The 23,813-nt window shown below is 42.2% G+C and overlaps 1 protein-coding gene across 1 annotated transcript in view; it reads left to right on the top strand.

Annotated features, from left to right (window-relative positions):
- FNDC3A (fibronectin type III domain containing 3A) overlaps window positions 1–23,813 on the top strand; it is a 1,040,529-nt gene that overhangs the window by 181,380 nt on the left and 835,336 nt on the right.

The following is a 23,813-nucleotide window of genomic DNA, read 5'->3' as shown; positions in this document are numbered from 1 at the left end:
GCCATTAATTGCTCCTTGAATTCCATCGATACCCACATCGATTCCATTGATGCCATCGATGCTCACTTCGGTGCCATTGATGCCTGAGTCGTCTCCATCGATGCCTTCGCCTGGGTCGGGGCCAACGATGCCCAGGTCGATGCCGTCGACACCTACGTTGTTTCTATCGGTGCCCTCTTCGTTTCTATCAATTCCATCGATGCCAGTATCTATTTTGCCAATGCCATCGATGTGTCCTCGATTCTTCGATGCCACATTGATTCCATCAATATCTATGCTGATGCCGTCTGTGCCTCTGTCACTGTTATCGTTGCTCTGCCTGTGCCATCGACGTTTCCATCGATGTTTTCGACGATATCCTCGAGGCCGCTTTTAATGCCGCCATCGATACGGACAATACTGACTTAGCACCTAAACACAATGCCCTCGACTAAACACAGTGCTCTATACTTCACGTTCTTAACTAAAGCCCCGTATCATCCTTCGGCACTACATAGTGCCAGGAGCAATGCAGGCATGCTGACAGTCTATCACCACTCCCCATCCAAGACAGCAAGGTCATCCACCTCGGCGCTGGGGAAAGACTGGGCCGAGCACCGTGGCAATCATCATCGCCAGCATGGTGACCATCCGCCACGACACAATCCAGAACATTGGTGCTATCCTACTCTGTGCTGGAGAATGACCGTGCCGAGCAACATCGCTACTGCCACTTCCACTGTTCCGCACAGTGGTGGCAGTCCTCTGTGCTGGAGAATGACCAGGTCGAGCTCCGAGGGATTCCGCATTGGCGTCAGGGTGCATTGAGCCAGTTACGAAGCGGGGTTCATGAGTCATGTGCTCCTCTGCTCCCGAGGTGCCGAGGGCGTTCTCCACCGACACCGGTGCGGGGTTCTGAGTCACCACAAAATAATGTGGAGGCGCCAGACACGCCTAGCCTGTCTCCTCTGTACATGCGCTACCCCCATACTAGATTACAGAGTTGAGTCGGATGTTTACGTCCTTTAGGCTGTCCTCGATGCCTCCTGAAATCCATGGTGCCAGCGATCTTCACAGACTCGTCCTTCTGCAATCCACCACGAAGGACGGTAAGTACTCTAATTCCCCTTCAGCAACAATCTCATCGAGACCTGGTCGCTAAATCGGGCCACATGGTTTCGAAAGGTTCTAGGTCATACTATCTTCCAAGAACCATATTAATGTCACACATCGCTACTGCAAGCTATATTTGACACAATACCAAGAGAACCTGTCTACCAATAACTTGGGATTGCATCAAGACATCCTCCCGTTGTCAGCAACAGGACTCCATACTCGATAATACTCTGGCTTCTGGTTCCTAACTAAGGCCCGAAGTCCCAGATGCATTAGCTGATCTGCTGACACAAGATCCAGCAAACATTGCCTCAATTCAAAGTCCACCTCAAGGCCTGGCGACAGCTCTCAACGTTTTCTTGCACAGCAGACAGAGATGTGGGTAAGACTTTTACCGCTTATGCTCCCGTGGGAGATTAGCTGATAACCAGATTACATGTAAACCGCCGCCCCGGCGATAGTTATCTCTGTTAAATGTGAACCGGAGTGATATGTATTGTATACAGGAACTTCCGGTATATAAAAACCAAAAATAAATAAATAAATAAATACATCAGCCCCGCCAGTTGGACACCTCCTGGTCTCTCAACTTGCCGGATATCAGAGCGGCCACCCCACTTAGTACCAAGGTTCAGGGTATAGTCCCCTGGACGCTACAAAGCGCGGGGGGGGGGGTTGTTAATTTCACTATTCTTTCTTTCAACAGAAAGCAGATGCTCTCCACCCATCTTGGACCTCAGAAATGTCAATTTTTTTCAGAAGGGACAGGTAAAATGGTGTCTCTCGTCACCATGCTTTCCTTACCGTCGTAAGTGGGTTGCCTCTCTCCTCTAGTTTTCTATGTGCTTCATAGTGAGTCAACAATATTTCAATCCCAAGTTCTGCTGGTTGCTCAAGCTTCGGCAACTTGGGTATTTCATCAAATCACTAGTAGTGACTGCTGTTTCTCTATGGAGTAAAACATCATTCCCTGTACGTACCGGGATCAGTCCAGGACAGCTGGAGACAGATGGTACTACAGGAACGAAAATTAGCAGGTAAGAACCAATTTTCCTTTCACGCTTTTCCTTGCATGGACAACTGCCTAACAGTCAATCCAAGCAATGAACTCTATCTTCTCCACGACTCACTATAAATCTACTACCTGGCATTGTTATTTAACTGCCATAAATCCCATATAGAATAGTTTTGGATGCTACAGTTGCAACGAACTTCCTTTCCAACAACCGAGCAGTCATTCAGCAAATGCCTACACATCTCAGTGCATATGCAACATAACCTCAGCCCCTCAATTCTTTCATTGCTGGGCCACGGGATTTTTTCACTATCCACTTTACTCATATATCCAGATTTGCTATGAGTAAGATTCAGTGGAATTTTCAGTTATGAGTGGATCTAAGCTGTTCAACTGCTTTCATCCCTAATCCATATTACTGATCTAGAACCAAATCCTCGGCTGGTCCTGCTCATGGTCGCATTTACTTAGGGTTGACTAGTTCGAATCCACATCTTCCCAACCCAATATGCGTCTATTCCGCTCCATGCAGAGTTTCACATCAACTTCTTGGAGCTTCGAGCCTTGAGTTATGCCTTTATGCCTTACAATACTGCCTCTGCAACAAACCTTTGTGCATATAGACAGTCAGCATAGTGACAATGTGGTATTTCCAACACACAAGCACGCACAACCTCTTAGCTGCTCTGCTAGGAAGCTGCGCAGCTCTAGCCTTTGGCCCTTGCACACTCCATGCATCCCCGGGCCATTTATCTAACAGATTTACTGAACACACAGCTGACCTTCTCCATAGATGTTTCCATCCTCTCGAATGGTCTCTGACTACATGTGTAGCGAGAAAAATCCTCTAGCACTGAGGTCAACCGACCTTGCCCTCTGCATCCAAATCGAACCATGGTGGACAAATTCTGCTCCCTACACATGTCTCGAAATGCGTTCCCATGGACGCCGTTGCTGCAACAAAGGCCTCTTATATGTGTCTCTTTTGACGCCTCTCATAGCCAGCACTCTTATTATGCTGCACCGGGATGGGGTTCACTGTTCTAAGACCCACATCCTGGCCGCGACCAGTATGCTTTCCCACACTTTTCAATCTATCACACCAGTAACCAATTCGCCTTCTCACAGGTCAGTCTCATATTACGGACTCACTGATGTTTTCAGGTACCGGTAGCATCAGAACAGCCTTCCACACATAAATCTTACCATTCAAAATGGCATGATTTACCACATGGCGCATACAAAAGAGTATTAGCCCTTTTTTTCTACGCCACTCCTTTTCTTTTACTCCCTCGGATTCTGCTTCTCAGACATCCTCCGCATGGGTACACCTCTGTTCCAATCTGGTGTACCATTTGGGAGTGGGGATGCCTGATTAACAGTTCAACCCCTTCTGAGTCAGTTTACGATGGGTTATATCCACAGATTAAGTCAAATCTATGTTCACTGGTTACAGAATGGGGCCTACATTTAGTGCTTACAAGACTTGTACGTTCCCCGTTCGAGCCTTTACATTCCTATCATTTAACAGTCTAGCATGGGAACTTCTTTCCCTTGTAGTCATCACTTCTGCCAAAAGGGTCAGTGAGTTACACACCTTGTTGCATACTCACCCGACCCTCCGTTCCTCCATGACTGTGTGGTCCTATGTAATCACTCTCATATTCTTCTTAAGGTAGACGCAGCATCTCACCTTACTCAGAATATTCTCTGCCCACTTTTTCTCAATGCCTCTCTCTCACCAGGGCGAGAAGGTTTTCCACTCCTTGGACTGTAAGAGTGCACTTGCATTCTATCTAAACCGCACTACACTCCATAGGAATTACACCTAACTCTTTCCTTCTTTGACAAAAGACAAGCTGCGAGTTCCAGTGGGCAAACAGACTCTCTCCAACTGACTAGCAGACTGTATCGAATTCTCCTATGATGCACCAGGCCTTCCTCTCTAGGGTTGAGTGCAGGCACATTCTATAAAGGCCATGACAACATCAGTACCACACTATCGTTCAGTACCAATTGCCGACATCTGCTAGGCTGCGACATGGAGCTATCTTCACACATTCATAGCCCCCTACTACTTATCAATGAAAGTCTGTTAAGACTGCCTTTGGCCAACCTGTCTTGAAAAGCTTTCTTCCACTATGATCCCCAACTCCTTCCACAACCACCTGCTGTGATGTCAGGCTGCCTCATCATTGCCAATAGCACCCCAATTATTGTGCCTCCGCACGGGTTGTCTGCTATTGGCCTGTTGTAATACGAGTCAGCCTGTAGCTTGCTAATTACCCATATGTGAGGACTATCATCCTGCTTGTCCTGGGATAAAGCAAAATAGTTTACCTATAATAGGTGTTATCCCAGGACAGCAGGATGTAGTCCTCACGAAACCCACCCGCCACCCCGTGGAGTTGGGTCTGCATATGTTTCTTATTTTATTTTTCACTTGCATGTTTTGCTACAAACGAGACTGAAGGGAGACCCCTGTGGACACAGGGATCATGGCATGCTGGGCATGCTCAGTGCACTCACTGTGCCAGTCAAAGCTTTTTAGAAACTTTGACAAAGTTTTCTATGATAGGGTTCCATCAGTGACGTCACCCATATGTGAGAACTACATCCTGCTGTCCTGGGATAACACCTATTACAGGTAAGCAATTTTGCTTTATTTTATTTAGAAACTATTGTTAGAAGTCAAAAGTAAGATTTGAAATGGCTTAAATCCCCCTTTGGAAAACTTCAGTTTCTTAGACGTATTATGATATCTGTGTAAGTCAGAATAATTTTTAAGTCCTACTTGTTGAAACCTTTGTTGGCTAAATAAGTTATATCTTGTGAATTTCTGTTTTTGTTTTGGGGGGGAGGGGGATGTTTAGCAGTCTACCAAATTTCTTAACATTTTGTGTAGTTTCTGACTTCATATCTTTTGGATTTATCACACAGTTTTCTCATCTTCTCTAATCAGATTCAATAAATTATTGGGCAGAGTTAGAAACTTTGTTTTTAGCTTGTTAGTTTTAGATGTATTTCAGATATATGTATATATTTTTAATTTTCAACAATTATTGTACAATAACACTTTAACATCTGAAATTTGCAGCATGATTAAGCTTAAGGGTTTAAGCAGTTTTAATCTTAGATGCAGTATAAATGCTGTTTTTTTTATTTTCAAAACTGGTACAACAGTGGAGTGGAGTAGCCGCCTAGTGGTTAAAGCAGCAGGCTGAGAACCAGAAAAGTCAGAGTTCAGATCCCACATATCTCACTGACTCTCCTTGTGACCTTGAGCAAATTACTTCATCTTCCATTGCTTCCATGTAATAAATTGCACATTAAAACTATGTGCTGAATTTCAGTGCACAGTTTTCCCGTTGATAAGCAGGCTGAATTAGCCTTACTGACAGGCCGATACAGTACGGTGCACTCCAATGGAGTGCACTGTTAACCTCTCACTGGACGCGCGTTTTCCCTTACCCCTTATTCAGTAAGGGGTGGAAAACGCGTGTCCAACCCGCTGAACCTAATAGCGCCCTCAACATGCAAATGCATGTTGATGGCCTATTAGGTATGCCTGCGCGATTCAGTAAGTAAAATGTGCAGCCAAGCCGCACATTTTACTTTCAGAAATTAGCGCCTTCCCAAAGGTAGGCGCTAATTTCTTCAGGCACCGGGAAAGTGCACAGAAAAGCAGTAAAAACTGCTTTTCTGTGCACCCTCTGACTTAATATCATGGCAATATTAAGTCGGAGGTCCCGAAGGGTAAAAAAAGTGTAAAAAAAAAAAAAAATTTTGAAGTCGGCCGGCGGCTGTCGGGTCGAATACCGGACGCTCAATTTTGCCAGCGTCCGGTTTCCGAGCCTGTAGCTGTCAGCGGGCTCAAGAACTGATGCCGGCAAAATTGAGCATTGGCTGTGAAACCCGCTGACAGTCGCTGCTCCGGGCCAAAAAGAGGCGCTAGGGACGTGCTAATGTCCCTAGCGCCTCCTTTTGCCCGTTTCTACTGCCAGACCTAATTTAAATACTGCATCGTGCGCACAGGTGAATGGCCTGTGTGCGTGCCGGGAGAGCGGGCGTTTGCCTGCTCTCCCACGGACTTTACTGAATCGGCCTGTGAGTGGGACGTGCTTTGGGCAGAGCTTTGATCCTGTGCGCCTGCACGGCTGTTCCCATACGTTTGCTTATCCTCAGTACCTTTTCTTCCATGGAACTCGTCAGATGCGCAGAACCACTTCTCTCATCGTCTCTTCAAATTTTTTTCTCATTTCTTCACCTAAAGTGAAACCCCCAACAGCACTTTTAAGTGCTTATTTATTTATTTATTTTTAAAACATTTCTATACCATCTTAGCAATGTGTAATTGATCAAAACGGTTCACAGTTTGATAAAAAATATAAAAAATGAAATCAAAATAAAATAACTAAAAACACAAGACTTGCTTAGATTACAAATCAATCTTAGCAACAGCATGAAATACTTCTCAAGGGAGAGAAGCGAGAAGAAAGGCATAATTAAATCAAAATAAAATAAGGTTGAAGAAAAAATACAAATTTTAATATTGCGTTCTAATCTAAATTGGTAAAAATAATAAAATAAAAGCCTGACTGATCTATTTTTACAAAAACTCAGGAGCAGGAAGAAAAACGAAGAATCAATAAACCTAGAGAAAAAATTGCTTGGAAGAAGTATGAGTACTCATATGTCTTTACTGACCTGTTCAAGTTGTGTTATTTAGTGATCTGTGATTGCGAATGCTTCTTTAAAGTATGATTTTAGTGCCTTTTAAAAATCTTTTCTGTTGGCAATTTGTCTTAGCGCATTTGGGAGAGAGTTCCACAAAATGGGACCTGCTACTGAGAAGGCTCTCTGCCTTATGTTCAGTCTAGCCAGACGTACAGAGGGAACTTCTAATAGATTCATGTTGTTGGATCTAAGATCTCTTGTAGGCTTATAAAGGCGTAAGAAGGTTCATAGCCAGACAGAGTCCTGGTTATTTAACAGAACATGTATTAGTGATAGTATTTTGTATTTAATTCTATATTTGATTGGTAACCAGTGTAATTTGTATAAGATGGGAGTGATATGTTCTTTTAACGTTATTGACCATGCCTCTGTCCATTCCAGAATTTGAATTGCTTCTTTGCAGCTTGCAGAGCTGCAGCATTCTGGATCAATTGTAAAGGTTTAATTGTAGAATCTGATAGACCTAAATACAGCCCATTACAGTAGTCTAAACTGGAGAAAATTAAAGCTTGAAGAACTGTTTGAAAGTAAAAAAAAAAAAGTAGTAACGGCCGCAGACGTTTTAACATGTGTAACTTGAAAAACATTTTTAACCACTTTAGCAATGTGTTGAGTTAATGACAATTTTTATCTAGTAAAATTCCTAAGTTGTGGGCTGTCCTATTTATTGAAATCTTCTCACTTCCTATAATAATATGAGATGGCGGACTGTTAGTTGGATTTTCAATCTCACTTAAATGCAGTATTTCAGTGGATTTAATTTTAACCGGCTGTGGGCAAGCCATTGTTCTATGGTTAAGATGTAGATCTGAATTAGGGTAAGAGTTTCAGTCCATGAGGATTTATACTGGACAAACAGCTGAATGTCGTCCATGTAGATTTTGAATTGGACGTTTAGAGCTGATAGTATATGGCAAAGCAGTAGTAAATATAAGTTGAAGAGTATAGGGGACAAGGATGAGCCTTGCGGCACACCTGTAGGTTGCATGTATGGTTGGGAGGAAGAAGAGCCAACATTGATTTAGCATGATCGGTCTGTAAGAAAACTGTTAAACCAGTTTAAAACTGTATTTTGTAATCCTATTGAATGAAGTCTGGATATTAATATCTTATGGTCTAACGTGTCGAACGCAGCCGAAATGTCTAATAGTACTAGGATGTAGTTGGTGTTAGAATCGAAACCTCTTAGATAGGTAACAAAAGAGGAAAGAAGAAGGGTTTCAGTTGAGTGGCCTTTTCTGAAGCCGTGTTGATTGGGGTGAATAATATCATGCTCTGTTAGAAATTCGTTTAGTTGATTCAAAACCACAGATTCTAAAGTTTTTGAGAGCGAGGTTAATGTAGCAATAGGTCTAAGATTGGAAAAATCACTGGTGGACACTGATTTATTTTTAGGTATGGGTAATATCAAAGTTTGTTTTAAATACGTTGGGAATTTACCTGTTTCCAGGGATTGATTAACTATTGAGCAGATATGTTCTGAACATATTTTGCCTAAATTTTTGAAAAGTAAGCCTGAACAGTGCTACCATAGTGCCCAAGTTACTGGGCTTCAAGTACTGACAATGTGGGAAGTTATGTCCATAACTGATGGCCATAACTATGGCTATATATGCTTGGGCCCTGATGATAATCGGTCGACCTGTAAGGCAGTGGGCCCCAAAAATCGCAAGATTAAGGAATGAGGATAGTGCATCCACAAGTTCGTATTCCCGCAACATCAGAACATCTCTTGTCTCATTACTCTCTGGGGCCTAAAACCCACCGTGTTGCCCAGGATAAGCAAGCATCCTCATTGGGGCCCACTGACATCATCTGATGGTCAGAAGAAGCAGAGCCTGGTGGGACATGTTCCCAGAGTACTTGAGCTGCACCATGCCTCTAAAAAACAGCAAGCATCAGAGTGTGCATCGTCAAAAAATGCATCAAAAGATAAGTCATCTGGCTTAAAGGCGTCTATCAGTGATCGATAAGTGCGTCGAAGCCAGCCAAGTTGAAGCATGACACAAGGAGGATGTGTTGCATTGGGCACAAACTGCATGCTGGGCATGCCGCATCTGGTCAATAGACGCCAACACCATGTTCCCAGACACAGGTGCCTCATAAAAAGAGTGAGATGTCCATGACACAAGGACACTCTTCACAGCGTCCACACACGACTCGGTCGACACCAGCCCTAATGTAGTTGCAGAATGTTCATAAACACAAGCCTTCCCCAAAATAAAGTTCTCGAGGATCGGGGGCGCAAGAGTGTGATCTTCAAGTAGTGTTACTACCTGAAGAACTTCTGACTTCTGTGACGTCTGACGTGGAAGAGTTAACACCATTCCTGGATGACCAGCACTCTGTGGGTTCCTCTGGATCATCTCAGAGAGTTTACTCTATGTCCTCAGTGAAAAGAAGGAAGATGTGCTCCTGTCATTTGTAGGAACCCCTCAAAAAGAAACAAAATGTCACACAGGGTCCAGAATCCATCTGAGCATCTTAGAGGTCCTGATTCCGCCATTCTACTGGGGCGGTACCACTAGAGAGGAAGAAGGCTATAACTCATATTCCTTGGGATACGGAGCTAGCCTCTCGTGCAATTTCACAGATATCAGCCATTCTTCAAACATTTTTTAAATCTTTGGTCACTGGCATGCCCATCCGCTGCTTAGTCCTTCCATAGGGATCTCTCCCCACGGCAAATTCCCCCATCTCCAATCCAGGATAGCAGTCCGCAAGATGAAGCAGAAGAACCAGCCCCGCAGCCAGAAATGGAACCTCGTGACTCTTCACCAACTTCTTCAGGATCTTCAACAGGAATCCCATCAGACCCCCGGAAGACCCACCTGATCCTTCCTTGCCAAAAGACGACCTGACCTATTCAAAGTTTATTGAAAAACTAGGATCTATTCTCAAGATTGAAATCAAGAAAATTCCTGATCCTAGGTCCAGAGGTGTTAGGAATATTGAAGATCTTTGATGTTCCCTCTGAGCCAACAGCCTTGCCCTCTCGCTCAGTTCTAATGATTCTTGTGATTGATTGATGTGTCTGTAACGATTCGCCTTTCTTATTTTACCCAATTTGCTGTCTGCCTAATATAATCTTCTCTGTTATAGTTTTAATAACTTGTTGTTTGCCTGTTATAATTTCCCATGTCATAGTTTTAAATACCTCTTCCCTCACCCCCCTGTTCAAACTAAGTTCTTTGTAAAGCTCTGTTACGCTGCATTACTAGTTCTATGGAAACCGATGTGATATTCCTAATGAATGTCGGTATATAAAAATGTTAAATAAATAATAAAATAATGGTGTAATAGATAAAATCTGGGAGTCTCCCTTCTCGGGGATATCTAAAACTACCCCCACAACCCTCCCCATCCTGCCATCTGTAAGAGACCTAGGTGTTGTATTAGACAAACACCTTAATTTTCATCCACACATCAAATCCCTTCTAAAAACCGGCTTCTATAAACTCCACATCCTCAAAAAGCTCAAACCCCTCCTCCACCTTCAAGACTTTCGCCTTGTATTGCAGTCCACAATCCTATCAAAATTAGACTACTGCAATTCACTTCTCCTAGGCCTGCCCTACGCCACAATTAAACCACTACAAATCTTGCAGAACTCCATGGCACGAATCATCACAGACACTCGTAAGAGAGAACACATCACACCCATTTTAAAAAAACTGCATTGGCTCCCCATCCCTTTCCGTATAAAATACAAAACCCTTACAATACTCCATAACATGCTTCACAAAAATGACCACGAATGGCTCAAGGAAACACCACTTTTCCGTACATCCAATCGTCCATCCAGAGCCTCCACGGCGGGCACTTTACACATCCCACCCCTCAAAATAGCACACCACTCAACTACCAGAGAGAGAGCCTTTACCATAGCCGGCCCCTCCCTCTGGAATTCTCTTCCCACGTATCTCCGCCTTGAACCTTCCTTACCCAACTTCAAAAAAGGCATCAAAACCTGGCTTTTCTTACAAGCATACCCTGACTCCAATCAGACCTAAACCCCCTCCACTGCCACTTCCAATTCCCTTACCCCTTCTAATCCGTTGATGCATCCTAGGGAATTCCTGATTTTGTAAATTTGTTAATTTTTTATTCTCAGTTTTTTTAACACAGTTCCTATCAATTTCTCTCTCCCCTAGCACTTCACTACCTTTCTCCTTCCCGCAACTTCTGCGCTTACTGTCACCTGACCCCCATCCTCTCCTTTTTCCTTCACTGCTCCACCTCCCCCCTCCCTGTTATTTGTAATTTCCTCTTCCTCCTTTACAATGTTGATTGTGAACCGGCATGATATGTCCTATGAATGTCGGTATATTTTAAAAGCATTTAAATAAATAAATAAATAAATAAATATCAATGTCTCAAAAAACTGACCTCAAATTCTGAATGAGGAAGTCATCCCATTATTATGCGGTGCAGCTTCCCCACGCGTGGGTAGTCATTGAATCAGCGATGAAAAAGTAAAAAAAAAAAATAAAAAAAAATTATGACTACATTCTAATATTACTCCAGGTAAAGAAAATAGATACCTGGATGAATTCAGACACAAGACTTCCCAAGTGGCAATGTTTAATTGAAAAATTCAACACTACCAGTTTTACATCCACCAGTATTTGTGTGAGGTTTTGCAATCCTTCAAGTCACACATTTCACCTGAAGCAGGAAACCACACTCTACCTCAGTCATTCACAGATTTAGAGGAAGGCTTATGCCACTTCATTTTGGACGATGTACGAGGCCTTTGAAACCTCAGTCTGCACATCGGCTATATCCATAGTGGCCCAAAGGATAGCTTTGCTTTTGACCAGTGCAATACATGAAGACGTTAATGAGAAGCTGGCAGATCTGCCATGTAAAGGAGACAATTTGGAGACAAATCTCTTAAGATTATCTCAATTTAAGGAGCAAAACAAAGTGATCTTGTCCCTTGCTTTTCCATCAGACAGCAGTCTTCATCAAGGAGATATTACCCTGGCTACAAGAGACCTTACTAGCAACGACATTCCTACAGGCCATATACAACCTACCAGCCACCTGTATATAGACCTCCCAGACAACAGCCCCAGCAAGCACAGCATGGGTCATTCCAGAGGTCAAAAAGTATATTTCCCTGCACTGGGTTCAATACAGGTATTCTATATGATAGATTCACAAACAATATACCCGTATTCATATCTTAAATATATTACATGTTTTATTCCATATATTAATTAAAAAACATACATAAAACACAACCTATGTTTGCATACACTCATTCATCCATTCATTCAACTAAACATCATGTTATACACAATCCTTTAAAAGTTAACATCAAACACATAAATGTTACATAAATATTGCAATAAACCCTAATTACAATGTAAACATTTCCCTTTAATTTAGTTACAATGTAAACATATTACTTCAAAGAATTTCTTATTTTATTCCCTATATCCTCAGTTCAATTATTGTCCCCTAAACGCATCAATATTTCTTGTTATTTTATAAAGAACCAAGGGACAGCAGCTGAATTAAGATTAAGAAGGGACAGGCATTGAAAAGGTTCTTTATAAAATAACAAGAAAAATTGATGTGTTTAGGGGACAAAAATTGAACTGAGGATATAGGGAATAAAATAAGAAATTCTTTGAAGTAATATGTTTACATTGTAACTAAATTAAAGGGAAATGTTTACATTGAAATTAGGGTTTATTGCAATATTTGTGTAACATTTATGTGTTTGATGTTAACTTTTAAAGGATTGTGTAAAACATGTTTAGTTGAATGAATGGATGAATGAGTGTATGCAAACGTAGGTTGTGTTTTATGTATGTTTTTTAATTAATATATGGAATAAAACATGTAATATATTTAAGATGTGAATACGGGTATATTGTTTGTGAATCTATCATTCCAGAGGTCAACATTGTTAAAAACAGCAGAGCACCAATCAAAAACCACACAGATTTTTGAGTGGGGCTCATCCGCAGCTACTGTATGGAGCAGATTAATCATTTTCTACCATTCTTGGGAAGTGATCACATCAGATCGTTGGGTTTTAAGCATAATTTGCAAGGTCAACAGGCTAAATTTAAAAAAGAACCTAACCCTCACACACAGTTCCCTCAGCACAAGCTCAAGTAGAAACTCAACATTTGCAACAGATAGTACACTCATTGCTCCACCAACAAGCAATCCAAATACTACCTCGGTCCAAGCACAACAAGGGATTTTACTCCCAATACTTCCTCGTTCCAAGGAGAACTGGGGGTCTCTGCCCAAATCTGGATTTGCATTCCCTCAGCAATGGAATTTGTAAAGAGAAGTTCAAAATGACATCTCTCAAATCCATTCTGCCATTCTTTCAACCCAATGATTGGATGTGCTTGCTGGATCTCAAAGATGCTTACTCCCATATCCCAATGCACCACTCTTCATTGTGCTACCTCTGTTTTCCAGGTCCATGCGCAGCATTACCAATACAAGGTTCTCCCTTTTGGTGTCTCATCGGCCCAGAGAGTTTTCATAAAGTGTCTAGCGGTAGCTGTGGCCCACTTGAGAAGTAAGGGTATTCAAATATTTCCTTATCTGTACTATCGGCTTCTAGTATCCCCAAAAGTGGCGACTTTCTACAAGCACTTATTAGACGTGATAACTTGTTTGGAGGGCCTGGACCTCATAAGTTGAGAAGTCCAGTCTTCAGGCTAGGAGCAAAGATAGATATAATCCTATGCAAGGCCTTTTCTTCCCATAGACAGGGCACAAACATTTTGCACTCTGGCATTGTAGTTGAAACAGTGTGTGCACCCTTCAGCACGTCAGGTCCTTTCCCTGCTGAAATACATGGTGGCAATGGTATACATAGTTCTGCACTCTCATCTGCCTATGTGCCGCCTACAATGGGGTCTCAAGATTCAATGGTCCCAGTTCATTCAGTCAGTGTCCAAGAATGTAGCTCTGACTCATCAAGGGGTTGGGGGACTCATTTCTGACAGCTGAAGATGCAAGGACTATGGGATTCATTGGAAAGGTCCCTTCAGATACATGTTCTACATAAAGAAAGGAGGAGGGTCTGGTTCCTGGATGTTCTGCAAAGAAGCAATTCAAATTCTGGAATGGATAGAATCTCCCAGGAGTAGTGAACACTGAAGCAGACAGGCTCAGCAGAATTTTCCACCCTCATGAGTGGGCTCTCAATCAGGAAGCGGCGAACGACCTATTCACAACATGGGGCATCCTGTACATGGATCTCTTCGCAATGGTCAACAGGAAAATTCTGACCTTTTGTTCAGTATACCCAAGCCCAGAATGATTCACCCAAGATGCATTCCTCATTCCATGGGTGGGAGGATTCTTCTATGCTTATCCCCCAGTTCCGTTGATATCCCAAACAATCCAGAAATGCATCATGTACGTAGCGGATCTCATCCTCATCACTCCGGCCTGGCCCAGACAACTTTGGTATGCTTATCTAGGTCAACTTTCCATAAGTTCTCCAATCTCATTAGGGAACAGTGCATGGGGCACCCTGTTGCACCCCATGTATTCTTCCCTACAGTTGACAGCATGGAGACTGAGAGTATTGAACCACCTGCATTTGTCAACAGGGATCCTAGACATCCTAGTATCAGCTAGGAAACCATCCACAAGAAAGAACTGTGTTCAAATGCCAGCGTTACTTGATCTGATGTAATGCGAGTAACAGACCCTTTCTCCTGTTCACCAGACACACTGCTGCACTACTTGAATACTCTCTATCAGACAGGATTGGCAACATCTATCAGAGTTCACTTGAGTGCAGTAGTGGCTTATCACCTTCCAACCAATGGTCTTCTTATTTCAAATCATCCTCTAGTTTCGCAATTCATGAAGGGGAATTTAAAATCAAGACCACCAATGGCTAAACTGCCTGTTCCCTGGGACATAAACACAGTACTAGAAGCACTTATGCTTCTACCCTTTGAGCCAATGGATAATGTCTGTGAAATATGTAACTTGGAAGGTGGTCTTTTCTAGTCATTGTGACTTCAGCAAGGCGGGTTAGTGAGCTTCAGGCCTTGGTTTACTATCCCCATTCTTACAATTTTACCATGACAAAGTCATTTTACGAACACTTCCGTCCTTCCTACCAAAGGTTGTTTCAATTTTCCATCTGAATCAAATGATCACATTACCTACCTTTTTTCCAAAACCTCATAAAAATGAGAGGGAGCGACTCCTTCACACTTTAGACTGTAAGAGGGCTTTTGCCTTTTACAAGAGAAGAACTTGTGCAGCTAACTGAGCTTCACAACTCCGTGTCCTTCAGTCCAAATGTGCCAGGTCTGCCGGTAGCAAAGCGGACTTTGGCTAATTGGATACTCAGTGCATTCAGTTCTGTTACTGAAAATGCTCAAACAAATTGACTACCTCTGTCAAAGCACATCAGGTGAGAGTTATGGTGGCTTCAATTGCACATCTCCACAAAGTGCTGTTGCTGGATATTTGTAAAGCAGCCACGTGGTGTGTTTATATACTTTCCTGTCGCATTACTGTCTTGACCAAACAATTTCAGATGCCGCATTTGATCAGCAGTGTTTCACTATATGACTGGAGCTACAGTGTCCACAGATTTTGCGGGTTGAACACATGATGAACACTTAATTCTGCAAAGGTAATGCTATCCCCCTGCCTCAACATAGCATAAGTGTGCATAAATCAGCCCTAAGCTGGGGACTCCCAGCATGGCTAATTTAGTCTGCTTATGGTGAGTTACATTATTTTTTAGTGCACGAGTTAAAAGCAAGTTTGCTTACCATAAACGGTGTTTTCCATAGATAGCAGGATGCGAACCGCCCACCTCCCTGGTCAGCCTCTTTGACTTCGCTGCACTTAACAGACTATCTTATTAACTGAGGAGGATAAGCAATTGCATGGGAACAGCCACACAGGCGCACAGAGTCAAAGCTCTGTATTCATCTTTCTATCTACGGAAAACATGAGCCTCCATTCACAGCTTCCCAGGGAGTTTTCTCTATTTTATGTACTCTCTCCCCGCATATCTAGTCTGTTCATTGCATTGTCAGTCCTGAGATGTACCTCAGCTCTTTCTAGAATTCTGCACTCATGGGCCCTAAATCTGGCCACTAGATGTCACCTGGTGAGTGAAAGAACCAGTTCAAGCATTGAAGAAATGATTTTCTTAACTAAGCTACTATATTATGGCATATTCAAAAGACCACTCACAAAAATGCATTGATCCTGTAAGGGATTACATTTCCTGTTAATAAAGATAAAATGTGGAAGATACTGTCCTGTTGAGGTTTGGATTTGAAAATGGTCAAAAACATGTTAAGCTATTTACTATTTTCTTAGTAAATAGAAAAAAATTATCAAAAGCATTTAGAATGCAATACAAATTAAATGTGAAAATAAGGATTGGGTCTTTAAGAAAACCATTCCTTGATGAAAGCAGGTTTATTAAGTGGTGCACTTCTTAAGAACATAACATAAGATATGCCGTACTGGGTCAGACCAAGGGTCCATCAAGCCCAGTATTCTGTTTCCAGCAGTGGCCAATCCAAGTCACAAGTTTCTGGCAAGTACCCAAACATTAAATAGATCCCATGCTACTAATGCTGGCAACAAGCAGTGGCTATTCCCTATTGAATAATAGCAGTTTATGTACTTCTCCAAGAACTTAATGCAAACCTTTTTTAAACCCAGCTGCAATAATTGCCTTAACCACATCCTATGGCAGTGAATTCCAGAGCTTAATTGTGCATTGAGTGAGAATTTTCTCCCATTTCTTTTAAATGTGCCACCTGCTAATTGTATGTAGTGCCCCATAATACTTCTTTTATCCAAAAGAGTAAATAACCAATTCACATATATCCGTTCAAGTCCTTTCATGATTTTGTAGACCTTTATCATATCCCCCTTTCAGCAGTCTCCTTTCCAAGCTGAAAAGCCCTAACCTCTTTAGCCTTTCCTCATAGGGGAGTTGTTCTATGCCCTTTATCATTTTAGTTGCCCTTCTCTATTCTTTATCCTGTACAAATATATCTTTTCTGAGATGCGGCGACCAGAATTGCACATAGTATTCAAGGTGTGGTCTCACCGTGGAGCAGTACAGAGGCATTATGACATCCTCTGTTTTATTTGCCATTTCCTTCCTAATAATTCCTAACGTAGGCCTAAATTTTTCAGAATGCTATATTTATAGTAAAGATAGCGACCATGTTGGGAAAAGGGGCATGGCTAGGCAAATTTGCAGCCTGTCACATCACATCAGCAAAATATGGAAAGCAGCATTGACCACCACGATATCTGTTGTGCTACTACCCTTTTCCTCTGTTGCACCTTCAAAAAAGGTGTAGCTGTTTTCGACGAAATTCCCCACTTCATCATTCACAGTGCTACCAGCCCCTAATTTACCTCAACCCACAAGAAATAAAAAAAATGTGCATACTCAATTTGTGATGCGCTGATTATCGTGTGCGTTATCGTGTGAGATGACGCCGTAACCTGCATGATAACGGCCTGTTGCAAATTAAAGAATGACCCTGAATGTTTGCCTTTTTTGACTGCCACAGCACACTAAGCCAATTTCAATGTAATATCAACTATGATGGCCAGGTCTTTTTCCTGAGTGGTAACTCCTAATATGGTATCTAACATTGTATAACTACAGCATGGGTTTTTTTTTCTCTATATGCATCATCTTGCTCTTGCCCACATTATATTTCATCTGCCATATGGCTGCCCAATCTTCCAGTCTTTCAAGGTCCTCATGCAATTTATCACAATCTGCTTGTGATTTAACTACTCTGAATAATTTTGTCATCTGTAAATTTAATCCTCACTCATTGTACCCCATTCCAGATCATTTATAAATATATTAAAAAGTACCAGTCCAAGTACAGATCACTGAGGCTCTCCACTGTTTACCTTTCTCCACTGTGAAAACAGATCATTTAATTCTACTGTTTCCTGTCTTTTAACCAGTTTGCAATCCACAAAAGGACATTGCCTCCTATCCCATGACATGTTAGTTTTCTTAGCAGCGTCTCATGATGGACCTTGTTAAAGACTTCTGAAAAGCCAAATACATCACATCTACCAGTTTATATTTATTTACCCTTTCAAAAAAATGTAGCAGATTTGTGAAACGACTTCCCGTGGGTAAATCCAAGCTGCTGTATCCCATTAAACCATATCTGTCTATATGTTGTGTGATTTTATTCTTTTATAATAGTTTCCATGTTTTTTCACAGCACTGAAGTCAGGCTTATTGATCTGTAGTTTCCCGGATCACCTCTGGCGCCCTTCTTACATATCAGGGTTACATTGGCCACCTTGCAGTCTTCAGGTACAACAGATGATTTTAATAATGTTACAAATTACTCGTAATAGGTTTGAAATTTCATTTTTGAGTCCTTTCAGAACCACCATCTGGTCCAGGTGATTTGCAACTCTTCAGTTTGTCATCCTTTGAAAACTCTCTGGAATGGGTATCTTCCCAACATCCTCACTGGTAAACACCAAAGCAAAGAATGCATTTAGTCTTTCTGCAATGGCCTTATCCTTCCCTAAGTGCCTCTTTAACACCTCGAATATCCAACAGACTCCCTCGCAAGCTTCCTGCTTAGAATATATTTTAAAAAGTTTTATTATGAGTTTTTTTTTTCCGTTGATAAGCTGAGTGAATTAGCCATGCTGTCTTGAGTGCAACATCATCCGGTGATGCGTGGCACGGAACCTTCTCAGAGTAGCAGAGCTTTGACGCTCTGCTCATGCGTGGCTGTTACTGCGTGATTACCTCAGTTGACAGTTCTCAGTTGTGTGTTTTCCGTGCCACTGAATGGACGCGAATCTTCTCTACTCACTGATTTTAATGGAAATCATTTCCAAAACTACACTCTTCAGTGCTCGACAATGTCGAAAAAGCCTGGCTTTAAAATTCCATGCGAGCACATTATGTCCACGATGGACAGGCATAACTATTGTTGTTTTTGTCTGGGGCCCAACCAGGACCAGTCCACTTGCAGACATTGTGGCCGCATGTCTCCCCAGGCCCGGTGTCAGAGCTGAAAAAATAGCCAGACTTTGGGAAACAGAGCTGGATCTTGACAATCTGGAATCTATGCCCCTTCCCTATGGCACTCCGTACAGTGTTTGCCAAGTCTGAATACACACCACAGGGAGTTGCAAAAACAAGCTTCTTCAGGCCCCAAGACATTGATGGATTCCAGGCTGAGAGGCAAACACCCCAAACCAACTGAAGCCAGGTCCTACAAAAATGACAGTGCTTAGATGACAGGGCCAAAAATGATAGTGCATTCAAAGCCTGCATCAGCGCTGACAAAGCCGGCACCTGAGTCAGCTGGACACACTAAATCGGCATTGCAAACAAAAGTGTCAGCTGCACCCAGTCACAATGCAGCTCGACATATAACGCACATGCATCAGTGTATGACCTTCAGTGCAGACAGCACCTTTGCACAGAGCAGTAGCATCAAAACCACGTGATACAGGTCCACTGCAACTGAAGCAAACAATGATGACACACGATGCAGACTACAGCTCCACGGGACGCAAGGCCACCACAGGCAAAGCATGCGAAGCACCTGAAACAAAGTGCGGGTTATCTGATTCAATGCCTAAGCATACGACTTAGGAAGTGCAGTTGTCCTGTCTCGCCGTCCCATGAACATCAGCCCAGGAAACCCTTGTCATCCTGGGAGGAGTCAAAAAAAGTGAGCAGGGCCAGACCTAGAGGTCTCTGTAGACATCTGCCAATACCTTGGCTGTCACCAGTGAGATCATCATCTGTTATCTCGTTGGGATCATCGCAAAGCGAGTTACAAGTCCGTTTATGTTTTCAAAAAAAAGAGAAGATAAGATACCTCTGGACTTATCGTTTTGGTTTACATAAGAGCATAGAACATAAGATATGCCATACTGGGTCAGACCAAGGGTCCATCAAGCCCAGTATCCTGTGGCCAACCAAGACGCAAGTACCTGGCAAGTATCCAAACATTAAGGGGTAGATCTTAAAAAAATACGCGATCGCGTACTTTTGTTCGCGCACCAGGCGCGAACAAAAGTACGCTGGATTTTATAAGATACGCGCATCTTATAAAATCTGAGGTCGGCGCGCGCAAGGGGGTTGCACATTTGTGTAACCTGCGTGCGCCGAGCCCAGCGCGCGCTGCCTGTTCCCTCCGAGGCCGCTCCGATTTCGGAGCGGCCTCGGAGGGAACTTTCTTTTGCCCCCCCTACCTTTGCGCGCGCCGGCCGGCAGCCCCGCTCCGTGTTCCGGTCCCGGGGGCTGGTCCGGAGGCCTCGACCACGCCCCCGAAATGCTGCGGCACACCCCCGAAACGCAGTGTCGTTTCGGGAACGCCCCGACACGCCCCCTCCCCGCCCCTTTTCCAAAGCCCCGGGACTTACGCGCGCCGGCGGCCTATGCAAAATAGGCGCGCCCGCGCACGAGGGCCCTGCGCGCGTAAATCCAGAAGGATTTACACACGCAGGCCTTTTATAATCCGCCTCTAAATGAATAGATCCCAGGTTACTAATCCTTATTAATAGCAGCTTATGGATTTCTGCTCTAATGTTGTTTTTATCAATGTAAGTATGAACATAATTAACCATGCTGGATTAGACCATGTTCATCAAGCCCAGTATCTTGTCTCTGAAAGTGGCCACTCCAAGTCACTAGGAATTACTTGGCAGTTCTCAGAGTAGATCCATTTCTTGTTGCTTGCCCCCCTAGGAAAAGCAGTGACTTAGTCTTCCTGGCTAATAATTTATAAGCCGTTTCTCTAAGAACTTGTTCAAATCCTTTTAAGCTCAGCTATACTAGATGCCTTAACCATATTCCCCAGGATTCCACAGCTTTATTATGCGTTGAGTGAAAAAATACTTTCTCCGATTTATTTAAATCCGCTATTTGTTAGTTCAGTGGAGCAACCCCTAGTCTTATTGCTGTTTAAAAACTGTCCCCTTTTTACCTTTTCCATCCCACTTATTTTTTAAACCTTCTCAGTTCTCTTCTCCAGGCTAACGAACTTTAACCTTTTAAGCTTTTATTTATAAGGGAGCTGTTCCATCTACTCTCATCATGTTTGTTGCTCTTCTCAGTACTTTTTCTAGTTCCACTGTATCTTTTTCGAGATGGGAAACCAGAACCGCACATCCTGCTCAAGGTTTGTTTACACCAAAGATCTCTATAGAAGCATTATGATATTTTACAACCCTATCTTCAATCTCCATTCCTTTCCAAATAATTCTAACGTTCTATTTGCTTTTTAAAAAAAAATAAATTTATCACCACTGCACTCTGAGCTGAGAATTTCAATGTATTGTCCACAGTGACTCCAAGGTCGTTTTCCTGAGTTGATTCCTAATAGAGAACCCAGCATTGTATACCTATTGTTAGGGTTATTTTTTTCTTATGTGCATCAGTTTGCATTTGTCGACTTTAAATTTTGTCTTTCATTTAGATTCCCTGTTCCTCAGTTGTTTTAATTACTTTGAATAGTTTTCGGCTTTCTGCAAATTTGAATGCGTCCCTCATTGCTTCCTTTTTCAGATCGTTAATGAATAAGCAAAACAACATTGGTCCCAGTATAGATCCCTGAGGCATTCTCCAATTTACCTCTTTCTATTGGGAAAACTGGCCATTTGATTTTTCTTTTTCTTTTGTATTTATTTAGTACATTTTTAAAAATATGCATTCAAGAAAATTCTTGAAATAAGTAAATTACAATGATATTATCAATAAGAAATAACACTTTAAAGAAACAAAAAAAAAATAGGAAAATAATAATGATAATGTCGAAGTTCCAAATCCTCAACACTGGAGAGACCCAGTTACCACTGAAGACTCTTAGTTTTAAGGAAAAACTAAGCAGGAAATACTAGCTAGTATGGAATAACTGCTTATTAAAGAAAAGAAAATCCCTGCCATATGAGGTCATACAGTATCAGGTAAAGATATATCAGTTAAAGAAGAAATTCTGTCAAACATTTAGAGAGTTGAGACTGGTGAAAAAAAATATGTAGCATCATGATATTTAATGAGGCATTTACATGGGAACTTTAAGAGAAATAAAGCACCCATCTTGGTCTCATTATTAGGAACTGTTTCCTCCGCTTTTGAATATTTTTTGCCAAATCTGGAAACACTTGAACTTTCAACTGAAGAAACAATTCCATATGATGTCTAAAATACATTCTCAAGATCCAGTCTCTGTCCGAATCAAGTAGGAAAGATACAATTAAAATTGCTGGTTGGGCCGAATCAGTATCAGAAATTTCTAACATCTCAGAAACATTCAAAGGTGACAAAACTTGAGTATTCTGACCCGCTATAGATTTTTTCTTGATTGGTGGTAAATAGTAAATTTTTGTAATCGGAGGCAATGTTTGTTATGGCAATTTTAAGATCTCCAAAGCAATATCTATGCCACATATCTTTCGCTGATACAAGAAGGACTTTAGGGAAATTTATTAACTTTAAATTTCTCCCACAAATTTGGTTATCTAGATTATCAATCTTGTTTAAGAGGAATTGATTTTCTTTCATTAAGGCTTGCTGTTGAGCATTTAAATTCCCTAGATTTTGTTTTAGTGAATCAAGAGTCCGAACATTTTTAACATTTTCTTCTTGCAATAACCTAACTTGAGTTTGTCTCACAAATTTTCTTAACCACAGGGTTGAACTGAAGTGTTACGTTTGCATTTAAAGTAACAATAGCGTCCCAAATTGTTTCTAAGGAAATTACTTCAGGTCTTACCATAGCAAGAACCTTTACTTGGGGAATTCCATCAGAAAGCGCTGCACCCTGTGTTAAATCTTCATTATGCTGTAAAGATTGTCTGGAAGGAATCTCCCCTGAGATGCTGAAGATATCGGACTCCACAATGGTGTGTTCGGACACAGCGGTCTCGGGATGGCCCTCAAACTCTGTTTCATCAGCTTGTGACGAGGGCAGATGTTATGTGATGGATCTGGACTCTGCCGGATTCTCAGGGGCCATTCTTTCAACTGGCAATAAAGATATTATAGAGTCATGGAGAGGGTCTGCAATTCTGCCTTCTCGACACAACTCCAGCGACTGCTGACTTTGCTGTCCAATTCCACGATGCACATGGGTGTCCATCGGTCTGATTAGGGGGTCGGCTGGGGAGGCTTCCGAGACTGTCATCTCCAGGGCCCTACATTTTCGGCTAAACCGAGTAAGGAAAAAGACGCTCAGAGTGCAATGGCTAGTGCGCCATCTTGGATCTCCCCCTGTAGTTTCTCTAATTTGTCTTTTAACTAGTTGATCCACAGTAAGACTGCCGCCTGTCCCATGATTTTTTTAATTTCTTGAAGTCTCATTTTATCAAATGTCTTCTGAAAATCCAAATATACTGTATCGATTGGCTGATCTTTATCCACATGCTTATTTATTTAAGATTTTTATATACAGACAATTGTTGGGAACATCTTGTCTGTTTACAGAGAAATGTAATGCAGCAACAGGCTTTTTCACAGGACAAGCAGGATGGTAGTCCTCACATATAGGTGACATCACAGGATGGAGCCCAATCACGGAACACTTTTGTCAAAGTTTCTAGAACTTTGACTGGCACTTACTGGGCATGCCCATCATGGCACTAAACCTGCAGCCAGCAGGAGTCTCTCTTCAGTCTTCTTTTTTCCGCACAGCAGTAGCCACACGGGTTAAGGAGTGCCACAGAGATTCCTGACAGGAATTTTCCTCACGGAACTACTAAAAACTTTCATACCCCACAGGGGTCCTTCCTTCGAATTTTTGACTCCGTGTTAGTCCGATAAGCTTTTTACCCGGTTTCGATAGATTCCCATCGAGTTTGGCCCTTGTGGCCTACTGGCCGTCTATCGTACTGTGGCAAAACTTTTCAAAGGCCATGGCGTCGGGGTTCCGTCGGTGCCCGGACTGTACTCGCACCATGTCCA

Source organism: Rhinatrema bivittatum, chromosome 5, assembly GCF_901001135.1.
Source record: "Rhinatrema bivittatum chromosome 5, aRhiBiv1.1, whole genome shotgun sequence".
Taxonomy (NCBI): Eukaryota; Metazoa; Chordata; class Amphibia; order Gymnophiona; family Rhinatrematidae; genus Rhinatrema; species Rhinatrema bivittatum.
Note: the sequence above shows the minus strand (reverse complement) of the source record. Positions and strands in the feature narration are given on the sequence as shown.